We start from the raw sequence: 13,096 nt of genomic DNA on the forward strand, positions 1-13,096 counted from the left end.
GTGTCTATTATTGTTCTTCCTCACCTACCTCAGTAGTATTTCTCTGGCACATGATGCCGCCTGCAGCTAGGCATTAACTTGCTTTCCAAGTCTTTTCCTAAATGAATTGAAGAAAAGTCATCAATTGGTAGAAGTTTTAAGACATGAATTCTATGTAAGATAAAAACATAATTCGCACTGACCTCCTGAATCAACAATTTTCAGACTTGTGGTCACAGAATTCTTATTTCAAATGAAGATTTAAGACTCCAGTATATAAACTAAAAATAAGGGCTATTTTATTTGTACAAGGGTAGAAATTTAAAAATTGCCAATTTACTTGTTTCGACATGTCAATAATAATGAAACTATCTTGATAGTCACAAAACTGAAATCAACAGTTTGGTAATTATAGTCTTATTTTAGTGCCCAAAAGCAATGCATCTCTATATACTTATGGTAAAAAAAATTTAAAAAGACATAATTCACACAGAATATACTACAAATGTGGAAATTTTAACATCTTGCCTCAAAACTTCAAGATCTTCTTTAATACTTAAGATTATAGAACTTAAATAAGAGTATTACGAGATTATGTTCCAAGGTTGAACATTATGAACAAAGAAGCCAGACAAAAAGCACGAAGTATGTACACGTTCCAAAAATATCAATAAAATAATATCATAATGATGCAACCTACTACATATTCACCTGTTATTACACAATTGAAGATGACCCAGTGGCAAGGGCACAGACTGAGAAGACATGTCTAAGCATTTCAAATGATTGTTTATTGAAATTTCTGTTTAATTATATGCATGTACTCCCCTGTATATAAATCCATAAACAGAATCAAGTTTACATGAAGGTATTACCATTTCCCCAACCTAATACTTTCACAGAATGCTCACATACATGTGGTGTCTCACTCATGGATGCCATAGCAAATCATCAGAAACTTGGTGACTCAAACATTTTCCTCTCACAGCCCTGGAATTTGGGAAATCCAAAATCAGGGTGCCAGCAGAGTCAGCACCTTGGAGGGCTCAGTTTTCTGTTTTGCGGAGCCATCTTTTCATTATAAGGGCACTAATCCTATTCATGAGAGCTTTGCCCTCTTGACCTAATTCCCTCCCAAAGGCCTATCTTCTAAGATCATCACATTAGGGGTTATGATTTCAACTTATGGGCTTTGTGGGGAAATATATACTCAGTCAGTAACATGTAGGAATCACATAAGCTTTGTTATGAAACTTAAGCATATGCACACGTGTGAATGCACACACCCACACAAGTTTACTAAAGCTACATGGTAACAAATTTGAGATTCTCCTCATGATAAAAATATAGTATGTCATATATCTGAATGGTTCCTTGTTTTCATATTGTGGTTTTAAAATTACTAAATTTAGTCCAATGGTAGGTAAACTGCCAAAACTTTGAAAAACTTAGTTTATTTGAACTCTAAAAACCTCTGTAGTAAACCAAAATCAACAGATTGAAATAACAAAATTAAAGAAGAGGCAAACTCTTCATCCTCCTCATCATGACCTTCACACAGCAGAACCAAATCCTCCAGGTACATGCTAACATGGACTGGCTTAATGTGTCAGTGGTTCCTCAAGACCTGCTGTGTGAGATCAGCCATGGAAGATCCCACTAGGACCTGCCTTTCAAGCTACACAAGTTGCTAGTGTTCATGTAATCATGCTTAAAACATAGGCGTACATATGAAGAAATTCTTATCCACAAAACAAGATAAAACCATTTTGATCCCAGAATCTCGGCCTCACTCAATACGTAGTTTAGTCTCTGCTTCTACAGAAATCTGAGAAGGGGTCATATATTTTGAGGACTCTCCTGTGCGTAGAATATATTCATGCTGGGCATAGGACACATGTATTCACAGAGCAACTTATGTGTTATAGTTATCTTTAGGAGAGGTGTATATTTTCCTAATAAGCCCTTTTTTCTTTGAAACAAGATACAAGCCATCAGTTGACTGAGAAGTACATGTATATAAAAGAATTGAAATCATCAGGAGACCTATTTATCATAATGATGGCCTGCCACCAATGAATGTATGAAACTGAGCAGAGGTGAGGACTCAGGGAAGAATATATAACCCATTAAGTATGTTTGCCTCCCAGCAACCAAGGCATTATTTTGTCAGTAGCAGAAAATCTTTTTGGCGGAAGGCCCATAAATCACTTAAATGCCCTATCCATGTTAAGTATATGAATAGCATTGACTTTTGGCAGCATAGACACATATTTTGACATTGGGGGTTAGGATTTCAGTATACGAATTTTGGGGGAGGCTACAATGTTCAGTTCATAAAATGTATAAGCTTTTTGCCACTTTCTGTCTCTTTGCCTTTCCAAGAAATACAAGTAAGAATACTATAAAATAAGTATTTATGGTTGTACAATTCAATCACTGAATGTTAAAACTATCAGTGAAAAGAGTAATTGTGATATATCTAGGAAGTTAAGAGAAGAAATTTACATATCATGGATGCAATAATGGTGAAGTTCCTGTAAATTAGAACTGCAATTCTTCTTTCATTAACATATCTTTAACCTTAACACAGAATGAACCCCTCTCCAATTCAACAAAACATTGTTTTAGCCTAGAAAGAACCAAATAAATAATTTAATTCACTATTCTATTCTCATTTTGGAAATAAGTAAAGTGAGACTTGGAATACAGAAGTCATAGGAGTAGTTGGTAATTGTACAGGGACTGACTCATATGTTGGTCTTCTGATCCTTAGCCTTCTGCACATTTTTTTAAAACCCATCACTGGGTAGAGAAGGGACATGGTTATCCAGCTGCTATAATAATCTACATTTGGGTTCTCTCTGACCTGGTCCTGTGTGACACTCGGCTCATACAGGATTTCCATTTTCATGTATTAGTTGGCCTCTCCAGGCACGGAATAGGAAAGCACAATTTCCAGGTCAGCCATGATTCTAGCATTAATAGAACTCCTGAGACAGGTCACACCTCTCCACAGCGTGTCATGCAGATAAGCCCACCAAATGTGCCCAACACTCTAACATTACATCATTTAGAACATTTTGAACATTTATTTGCACTGGGAAGACTATCAGTAAAGCCAAAGATTGGAGTGAACCAAAGTCAGCTCAAATTTTCCCCTTTCCTTTGACTTCTCTGTTCTATACATTATAAACGATTAAAGGATGGTTCCATACTCTAGGCTGCTTATGAAAAATACAAGCTGTTTGCCAAGATACTGAAATTACCTAGATTCATCTCATTGAACCCCCAGGTTATCCAGGCATGTATTTAAATGAAAGACTGGATAGTTTCTTAGTAACTTGTACTTTCATTGCTAGAGCGGAGTAAAGTAAAATGGTAAGACTTAGGAAAATCCTGTCCAAAGGTGAAATTTTAACATAGTTTGAAGGAACATTTTCTAAAAGAACAATATTAATATCCCAATTACTGGAAAAAGAGGAGACTTTGAACAGTGACTGTAGTTTTCAGATGATAGGTAAGGGCCTGAGATGGTTCATTATCATCCTGGAGGAGTCATTAAAAGGCTACACCAAACTGCATATTTTTCTATATAGTGAGACCTGAAAAGTTATTTTCCTTATTACTGTCATTGTTATAATTACTGCTAAAATTATAAGACAGCATTACACAACAAGAATGAATGAGTTCCATCCCTTCCAAATGTGGTCTTGTACTGTCAAGGAGGCATTCTAGAATAATATCAGGTCATTGGAGCAAATTTGTAGTATACCCAAAACTCTGAGTTATGGAAAAGTTATCTTCAACCCCCTAGAGATGCAAATTTTCTTATTACGTCCATATTAAAACATAAGTGTACGAGTTTAATAGAAACCTGAAAGGAAGGAATGGATGGGTTTGACATCCAGATATTGCCTTTGAGACACAGTGAGGTAGATCAACTTATTCAAGTTTTAAATTTTTGAAAATCTAGTGAAGATGGTTTTTAAGTGTAGAGGGATAAAATAAAGGAATAATTACTGGGAGGAGTCAGATGGGTCAATAGGCAGTCAGGGTGGCCCCAGTGGAATCTGGGGTGTAGAATGCTTGCTTTCAACATAAAAGGTTATCTAAAGGTCCTCCCCTACTTCCTTAGAAACCTTCACATTTACCATGATTATAGCAGGGGAGTGGTGACTGCATCTTCCTGAGCTCACCGTCTATTGTGAAAACAAGTGAGCTATCCCACCCTTCTGGATACTTTTTTTTGTTTTATCATGAGCAAGCCAGACAGGATAAATGATTATAAATCAGGTCTTTTGATGGGTTTTGTTCCTGCCTGGTAACTTCCAATCTGATTATTTTTTTTCCTTTGAAATTGTACTTAAAAACCTCAATGCCACAAGGTCTGCAGGCACCTCCCCCACCCCACCCCTTGCCTCTCTGGCTGTAGATCTCTGACACTACTAAATGTTGCTTTTATACCTTAAAGAGAGAGAGAGAAGAAAGAACAACTGGGAGATAAATAAGGCAAGTAGAAGAAATACCAAAATAGATCAAGAGTCAGAGGCTCAAGCCTCACTTAAATATGTGACTCCTGTTTTTTTAATCATGTTTATTGAAGAACTTATATCTATAGTAAAACTCACCCCTTTTAGTGTGACAATGCATATGAGTGCCCAACTGTAGAGTCAAAATAAAAATGGAGTAAGTGTGACTAACAGCTAATTGCAGATCTCTTATTTCTGTACGTTAACTCTGATAGCTCAAGGCTCAGGGTGTATCTTGTGAAACTATTAGGGCCCAAATTCCTAAGTTGAAAGAAATGTGTCCTGCACAGTCATCTTAACAGCCATATCTTGGGTTTGTGACTGGATTGTTCCTGGGTTTGTTATTGTTAACTGTTATCTTACAACCATGTTATATTTTTTATTGCCCACTGCATACCAACGGTTCAAAATTGTGAGCCCTAGTGGACAGAATACTATAAAAAGCTGTGTAACTCACTGTTGGGGGTCACACTCTGGTAAGAAATGTTGGTCCCTCCAGGTTGCCTTGCCTCTCATTTTCAGTAAGATTCATGTGTGACTGTCACTGGTTTTTGTAATATTCTATTTTAGCTGACAAGTAGACACTACAATCAAGATAAGAAACATATTCATTACCAAAAAAAGTTCTCACATGTCCTTTATAACCAGGCCCTTCCCTTTAATAAATGTTCACAAATTTTAGTTCCTTTTGATCTAGTCTCCCTTTCAGTTTAGTTGAGCTAATATCAGTTGATTTACTCTACTTCATTTTACTGACCCTCCGTACCTCCACAAAGACTATGGAATAAGAGACTATGGTTTCTGGTGATACAGTTTTGATCCCCACATTTATGATTTCTTTTGATGAAATCAAATATGTTATTTTTTCTTCTGTAATTTTTATTTTTTAGATCATCTATTGAAACTATTTTCTAACCCAAGATTCCAATGATTTTTAAGTTTTACATTGCCTTTGTAAAGGGTTATAGAGTTGTGGGCTGATTTTTTTTCTTTTTTTGCACATGGATATACAATTATGCATGCCCTATTTTTTAAAAGATTATGCTAACATGTTGGCATTTGAAGCTGGCTGTTAGCTTGGCCTTCAGCTGGTGTCGTCTTCAACACTAGCTCCATTTGATCTGGGCTTCGGCACAGCATGCTCATGTCAGTGTTGTTACATTTCTTACATGGCTGCACAGACTTTCAAAAGCAAGTGCTCCAGCTAACAATACAGAGGTTGCACCACCACGGAGGACTTAGTCACAGCAGTATTTCTGCTGCACTCTCTATTGGCTCATGTGATTACAAGCCTTCGCAGATTCAGGAGCAGTGTACTGGAGGATTGAGAAGCCCACACTGAAGAAAAGCATGCAAAATATTAGTGTTACCAATACTTTCCTCAGAAAATACATCCTTCCACACTGAGCCCTCTTTATTTTACTATGCTTGATCCAAGGATTAATTGTGAATTGTACTCTTTCCAAAAAGCCAGAAAGAAGTTTTTGGATTCCTGGACAACATGAACTTCCATGAGGCGAGATTGGCCTTCAGGAAAAAAAAAAAAGATGGATTTATGTGAATGAATCCAACAGAGGAACAACATATCCCAGTGAAGATATGTTCATTTTGTCCTTAGGTTGCATAGAAGTGATCATAGAATTTCTTACCTCCTCACATAGTAGAGAGTGAAGACTGATAGGGGAATAAGAAACATATAACTTATTGACACCACCTTCATGGCTGAAAAAATAAGTTTGGAGTTTGACCCCAAGAGGCTCTCTCTTGTTCTTTGTCTTCCCATTGATATGCAGTCTGACCAGAGGACTACGGGTCAGTATCAGACATCCCCTCACTGATCAGGATGGCAGACAATATAATGAAACTTGCCAAATGTACAAAGAGCTGGACCTCCAGACACAACCTCAAGATAGTTGTTTTCTTCCACATGTGGCAGGTATTTTTTTTTTTGCCAAAAAAATTAATTAATTAGATGTTCATAGAGATGCTATCAAAGTTTACCAAGAGAAAAAATATAAAATTATCAGTGGGACCACCCATAAAAATAATTGAGTGGAACATATAAAATATCCCTTCTATCGTTTAATCTTGTAGACACACATATTGTTCAGCTATCTGATGAGATTTTGTCTATTCAAGACTTGATTCCTAAGCCCAATGACTATTTCAATTTTTGGCTCATTATGGAATGTGGGTTGTCATTGTTAAGTGTAATGTACAAGTTCCAGATTCTTAGGGAATTATTTTCTTACCTTCTTATTCCAATTCACATAGAATACATATGTGACACAGCTGAATAATCTGGATCTTCGCTACACAAGCAGCCTGGAGTTGGATTAGGGTCTTGGGCAGATTAGAGCTCTAAGGGAACCACGTGTGATTTTACATTGGGTTTCTGGAGAGGACTATGCTTTAGAATTGTGGAAATTTTCTTCAGAAGGAAAGAATTATGTGTGATTTTACTTCCCAGATGATACACTCCCTGAGTAGGGGGGTAATTACAGCTGGTGACTCGAGGTGGTGAAGGAGATGAGATGAAAAGATAGGATTCCCTGGATAACTGGTGGTTAGTCCCAGAAGAGCTCAGACTCTGCATGTCTCAAGTGAAAGGCATGGCACAAGGAACAAGAGTGAAGCCCTCTTGGATGGAAACAGACACACATTCTAATCTGAAAGGGAATGCAAACTTCCCTGCAGTACATACAATCTGTGACACAAGTTGAAGTGAGTCTATTTAAAAAGACCAAAACACTGCAGTGGATTAGATGTGTCTTTACCTTGTATATCACCAAGACATATGTCTTTCCCTCAAAAATGCAAGAGAGCAGAGAAGGGTGGAGAGAGAAAAGAAATAAACACAGAAAGAATGGGAAGAAATAAATGAAAAAGAAAAAAAAGAAGGGGAAAGAACAAATGAAACATCTTAATAGGTTTTTCCCAGTCAGAGAGCAGTCAGAGAATAATGGACGAGGCAGGTAGACCCTGAAGCCTTGTTTCAGTTGGAAGAAGGTACAGGAGCTGGCTAGTCTTTTTGACAAACTCCAAAGCTGCTCTGAGCTGAGAAGTCAAGGCCGGATTGACAGTCAATATAAATTCATTGCAGACCACTAAACCCAATAAAACAGCCACACTCATCATCATCCAAGTGTACAGAATCCAGGCAGTTCTTTCTGCCAATAAATGACATGAGAAAAAGAGTTTTAAGAAATCTATGAACCAAATAAATGTTTTTGACTTGCTTGAATCCTGACCCAAATGAAACAATCATACAGAGATATTTTCACACAATCATTGGAAAAGTAAGCAAAGTCTGGATATTAGATAATATTAAAGAAATAATGTTAATGGTTTTAGAGTGATATTACTTTGTCATTTTCTATTAGAATTATATATCTGACATATAGGTGAAATTCAATTATACATGAGATTTTATACCTTCATCTATAGGAAAATGTAAGGTGAAAGTGAGACCAGATTGGCCAAATATTTATACCTATTGAAGTTCAGCACTGAGTAAGCAGAGGTGATAATAGTAATCTCTTTGTGCTTTGTGTTTGAAATTTGTCCAGGTGTTTTAAAGCATTGCTTTAATTATTATACACAATGATAGCTATAACTAAATATAATGGTTATAGGCAACTCCAAGAGGCTAAATAAGGTAAAGACATGCCACTTTTGGCCAGGGGAAGATATCAGTAGTGAAGCAGAGGAAGTGCATTTCCAGGGGAGAGTTGGAGAGAAGTTTGCAGTAGAAAAAGGGATGCCATGGAGCAGCGTGGAAGATGAGGATACACAGTGATGAGGAGTGAGGACACCACACACAACCCCTGCAGCCAGGGGCAAGGGGACACACCACCATCTGATGTTGAGGTGAGGGCATACTGTGGCAGCCCATGCCACAGGTGAGATTGCCTGAGGGAGATCTTTGTGGACCACACTGTCTTTGAGTTTTGCCCGGAGTCCTAGTGGTGGACAGGGTACTTGTCTAATCCAGCAAGTTCTTTGTCCCATCTTCTCCCCACAAGGGTGACCAGTAACAGGTGGGCAAATGTAAAATCATCAAGAATGACTTCAAAGAGGTATGTGCCAGTGAATTTGAAAATCTAACAGAAATGGATAGATTCCTAGACATATACAATTTCCCAAAATTGGGGCACAAAGACATTGAAGCCTAAACAGACCACTAATCAAGATGGATATTGAATCAGTAATTAGAACCCTCTGAACAAAAAAGCCCTGGTCTAGATGACTTCATTGCCAAATTCTGAGAGATTTCTAAAGAACTAATTCCAATTCTTCTCAAACTATTCAAAGCAGTTGAATTGGAGGGAATCATCACAAACTCCTTCTATGAGGCCAGCATCACCTTAATTCCAAAACCAGAAAAATGTACAGTGCTGGGGACACTCTCCCCCTCCCTAATAGCTCTAGGCGTGGAAGGTGCCTGCATAGCCTCTTGCCCTGAGGGCTGAAACATTCTGCGATAACTAAAGAACATCCTGTGGTTAAGATAACATGTGCCTGCTTGGGATAACTATGTCCTGCCACCTGACCTTCAACCCTGAACAGATCCTGAAACAGCTCCTCTTTCCCACCCCCTACTGCTTCCCCTAAGAAGTATATAAACCCCTGTGTACAAAATAAACTTTGCAGCTTGATCAGAACTCTTGTCTTGCTGCCTTCCTTGTATCTCCTGTCCCTTCATTCCTCCTTCTAGGTGCTTGGCCCTAGTTGATGTTCTGTGGGACAGGACAGTATAGCAAATAAAGAGAACAGTATCACTGATGGAAATAGATTCAAAAATTCTCAACAAAATACTAGCTAATTGAATTCAATAACACATAAGAAAAGATAATTTGCTCTAACCAAATAGGATGTATCCCTGGTATGGAGGCATGGTTCAAAATATGCGAATCAATAAATGATACAACACCTTAATAAATTTCAGAATAAAAACCATATGATTCTATCAATAAATGCAGGGATACAACATCTTTTCATGATAAAACCCTTAAGGAAACTGGATATAGAAGGAACATTTCTAGCCGGCACCGCAGCTCACTTGGCTAATCCTCCACCTGCAGCGCCGGCACCCCAGGTCTCGTCCCGGTTGGGGCACCGGATTCTGTCCTGATTGCTCCTCTTCCAGTCCAGCTCTCTGCTGTGGCCCAGGAAGGCAGTGGAGGATGACCCAAGTGCTTGGGCCCTGCACCCACATGGGAGACCAGGAGGAAGCACCTGGCTCCTGGCTTCGGATCGGTGCAGCTCCAGCCATTTGAACCAATGGAAGGAAGACCTTTCTCTCTGCCTCTTTTTCTCTCATTGTCTAACTCTGCCTGTCCAAAAAAAAAAAAAAAAGAAGGAACATTCCTAAACATAATTATGGTAATATACAACAAAGTCAAGGCCAGCATTATATTGAACAGGGAAAAATTGGAAACATTTCCACTAATATCCATAACCAGACAAGGATGCCCACTGTCACCACTGTTATTCAATATGGTTCCAGAAGTTTTAGCCAGAGCCTCTAGGCAAGAAAAGAAATCAAAGTGAAATAAATTGGAAAGGAGAAAGTCTAATTATTTTGTTTGCAGATGACATGATTCTATAAATAGGAGAACGATTATGGGAACTCATTAGAGTTTGGTAAAGATGTAGGATATAAAATTAATATGCAAAAATTATAGCCTTTGTATATATAGATAGTACCTCGGCTTAGAAAGAACTTGTAATATCAGTCACATTCACAATAGTTACAACAAAATTTAAATACCTTGTAATAAATTTAATCAAGGAGGTAAAAGATCTCTATGACAAAAATTATAAAACATTAAAGAAAGAAATAGAAGACTCAAAAAATGGAAAAATCTTCCATACTCGTGGATTAGAAGAATTAACATCATCAAAATGTCCACACTACTAAATACAAATGCGACCTCGATCAAAATACCAACATTCTTCTCAGATCCAGAAAAAACGGTGTTAAAATTCAAATGGAAACACAAGAGATCCCAAATAGCTAAATCTATAATAAACAGCAAAAAACAAAGCTGGAGACATCACCATAGCAGATTTCAAGATATATTATAGGGTAGTTATAATCAAGATGGCTTGGTATTCAAAAATAGACATATAGACCAATAAAACAGAATAGCATCCCCAAAAATCAATGCATGTATCTACAACCAACTAACCTTTGATAAAAGTGCTAAAATAAATCCCTTGAGAAAAGAAAGTCTCGTCAACAAATGGTGCTGGGAAAATTGGATTCATGTGTAGAAGTATGAAACAAGAACCCTTCTTTATACTTTATACAAACATTCACTGAAAATGGATCAAGGACATGATACCATCAAATTACTGGATGAGAACTTCAGGAAAACTCTGTAAGACATTTGCATAGGTGAAGATTTCTTGGAATAGAACACAGAAGCATATGCAATCAAATCAAGAATCCAAGAATAAAAAAAAATAAGGAAACATCACACAGATTCAGTGTCAGACACAAGCTACCTAAAGAGCTGATATATGAATATTTCAGGCATGTTTGATTGTACCAAAATGGATGTAACTGGAAATCTTTATACTTGGTGAGATAAGCCAGTCCCTAAAAGACAAATACCATATTTCCCCCCTATCTGTGGGAACTAACAGAGTTTACAGTATGTAAAGTATATTTATTTGCATTTCACTCTGCATAAAATTATTTCTGTGCATAAACTGTTGAGGGGAAATTGCTTAAAGTCTAAATAAACTTAATTATTTTCTAGTAACCACACAGTAAATATTTAGATGCTCTAATTAATTATAAGAAATTATGAATGACTAATTAACCAAAGAAAAACTATATATCAGTGAAATGGTCATTTCTTCATTCAATTATTATTTATATTTGTTGTCTTTATTGCCATTAAATGAGAGTCTTTTTGTTTTTTACTTGTTCTTATTTGGTGAAGTGTTAAGCCTTTTTACTTTAATGTAAATTAACAATTTGTTAACAAAAAAGAACGGTATAAGGAAGGGGTTGGGAGACAGGGAAGGAAGTGCAAGGGAAGGGAGTATTATTATGTTCTTAGATTTGTAGCTACAAATCATATTGAACCTGTTAAAATTAAAATATGAAAAAGTATATAATGTTTACAGGCATAGCAGAGGGAAAAAAAAAGCCTAGTAAAGCAAATATCTCTGTATCTTTACATCCTTACTTTTTCCCAAGGTATTAAGAGTTGAGGCTTGTCGTCCTCTCAATGAGCTGGATGTTACCTTTTACTACAGGACCTGTTAGTTTTAGGTTGTGCTTCATATATTTACTTACATGGGAGGCAAAGGCAGAATAGAATTTGAGACAGGTAGCCTTACCTCCTTGCCCTACTATTGATAATACTTTTCTGAGTTTTCTTCCTTTTCCTTTTGTGTGTATGTGAGAACCACACCAAACAATAAAATTGTATGGCAATGTCAAATATATTTGTTTTTCTATATTCTTCTTTATATTTCCCATACCATTTTTCATGATGTAAATAAAATATTTTTCAAAATCTTTCCCTCTCTTGAGGTGAATGCCTAATAAAAAAGCTGAAAGGAAATAAGCCAGTTACAGAAAAACAAATAATCTCCTCCCTCATGTGAATGCTAGCAAAACCTAATCTGAACATAGAATAGTAAATGCTGGAGCATGGGAGTGCTGGAGAATAGAGAGGAATTCTACAGCTCTGTGTGATGACAACAGTTCACAATACTATTACAAATTTTCTGAGCAAATAGGAAAGAGGGCTCTAGGATGCCACTCATAAAATAGTGACAAGGAGGGGAATTGTTAATTACCCTGATTTGATCAGTATACTTTGCATATGTGAATTGAAATATCACACTGTATTCCATAAATTTGAACCATTGTTAATCCTTTGTTACTAGTGAGTTCTCTAGTTTTCCTTAGCATTGAAACTGATGCACAGTGTATCCATTACTCCTGCCACTCAGGAAAGTCCAATCTTATCTATGAAAACAAAATACAGCCGCGGGTGCCGCGGAAGCCGCAGGGTCTGCGCCAGTGCAGGAAGGGGAGTGCATGTCACACAGACAACAGCGGGGAGAGTTGGGACGTCCAGGGCTCTGAGTCCACACATCGGCGCTGGAAGGGGAGGTGAGCTCAATAACCCGAGATATTGGCAGGGAAACGGGGGTCAGAATCTGGAGGGGGGCCAGAAAGTGCAGCAAACTCACTACCGGAAAAAAGGAAAAAAAAAAAAAAAAGCTTGGGGGTTTCTCTTTCCCCTAACCTTGCAAAGGTTGCAAGGCTGCAAGGCTTGAAGAATTCGCAAGAGACAAAGAGCAGGCCACCTCTCTGGATTTACATATCAACAGGGGAGAGCTAAGGAACTGAGTCACTACAATTCAGTAGCCTAGGCAACCCAGTGGGAGTCCAGAGGAGCCTACACAGACTCTTTAGGTAGAAGCCAGAGACTGGAAGCTAAATACCATCAATTCTGCACAGCCGTGCCGTGTGGTATTACTTACCCCCTGAATAAATAAAATAAAATAAAATAAATAAATAAATAGAGAGAGATTTACCACGCATAACCTGA

This window comes from Oryctolagus cuniculus, chromosome 9, assembly GCF_051225735.1.
Source record: "Oryctolagus cuniculus isolate XC-2025 breed Fujian yellow rabbit chromosome 9, ASM5122573v1, whole genome shotgun sequence".
Taxonomy (NCBI): Eukaryota; Metazoa; Chordata; class Mammalia; order Lagomorpha; family Leporidae; genus Oryctolagus; species Oryctolagus cuniculus.